Source organism: Aptenodytes forsteri, unplaced genomic scaffold (assembly GCF_000699145.1).
Source record: "Aptenodytes forsteri isolate BGI_AS27 unplaced genomic scaffold, ASM69914v1 Scaffold401, whole genome shotgun sequence".
NCBI lineage: Eukaryota > Metazoa > Chordata > Aves > Sphenisciformes > Spheniscidae > Aptenodytes > Aptenodytes forsteri.
The window spans coordinates 570,475-571,912 of NW_008795022.1; positions in this window are offsets into that span (position 1 = coordinate 570,475).

A 1,438-nucleotide genomic window follows, 5' to 3' on the forward strand; every position below is an offset into this window, starting at 1 on the left:
ACCCTCTGAGGGCCATTGTGCACATTTCTTCACTTTTTAAGTTTCAAGTCTGAGCTAAAAGGTTCAAAGGTGGCAGCAGTTCCGACCTTTAGCAAGAAATAGATACCACTTATGTCTCTCCCTACTGTTACCTGATTGCATTGTTGTTAAGTATTTCTGCTTCCTTCTGCCATTTCTAATTGGTCTGCCTGTTGGAGACATTTACACTGAAGGGAACTGCTTTTCAGCCTAGCAAAAGATGTCTCAGAGACATGGGTGCTTTTCTATGGTATTTCCGAAGTTCGAATAATAGAGGTAATCTGGAGATAACAGAAGCTAGAGAATCTGCTCAAAGCCTTATCCATTCCCTTCCATAAGGCAACTGCCAGACATAAAACTCTGGTGGGAAAAAACTGAAGAGAGATTTTAGGTGGTCTACTTCAGCATTTTAGTTTACATCAGGAGTGTATTTTTGAAGCAAATCTCCAGATTGTCCCCACTTACCATACTCTGGTTCACAATGCAAAGTAGACTCGAAATACAGGAATGGGACTTCTTTCAGATGACATTAAACTGGGAGATGAGCTCCATAAGTGCAGGACATATGCTCTAGCCACTAAAGCACTGTCAGTCCACACAACTGAACTACACCTAGTCTGTGTGAAAACCCCTGGTACATAAACAGTTGGACATTGGGTTTTGGGCACCAGCTCTACAGACCTGATCCTAATAGGCTGCACAGTCTTCTAACATAGACCCAGATGAGGTGTATCCTCTGCCCACAGGCCCAGGAGCCCCATTTCTGCTCAGCCTGGAGCCATCAGCCCCTGCCCCAGCAATGCCACAGGAGTACCAGTCTCCAGCACTGTGTCTGTCCCAGCCCTCTGGATGAACCCAAACCCTACGTTGTAGGTAACTTACTTCTGGGTTGGACCCCTCAGCTGTATGTGGTAGCTGTGCCACCAGTCCTGACTCTGGCCCCGTCTCCTTCTGTTCCTGATTGGACTTCCTCGCTAGACCCTTGACCTGGTTCACTGCTTGCCATGTTAGGGGGCTCTCAATGGACCCTGTTACCAGCACCCAGCCCTGCCCCATCATGCTCGGACCCTGTGAGATGGAGCCCCGTTGGTGAGAACACTACCTGGGATGGTGTCACCCTCAGCACCCTGTTCTTTAGGGAGCAGCTGTCCCTTATTGCACCCTGACACTGTGTCATGGTTTAACCCCAGCCGGCAACTAAGCACCACACAGCTGCTCTCTCACTCGCTCCCCCCCCGGTGAGATGGGGGAGAGAATTGGAAGGGTAAAAGTGAGAAAACTTGTGAGTTGAGATAAAGACAGTTTAATAGGTAACGCAAAAGCCACACACACAAGCAAAGCAAAACAAGGAATTCATTCACTACTTCCCATGGGCAGGCAGGTGTTCAGCCATCTCCAGGAAAACAGGGCTCCATCACGC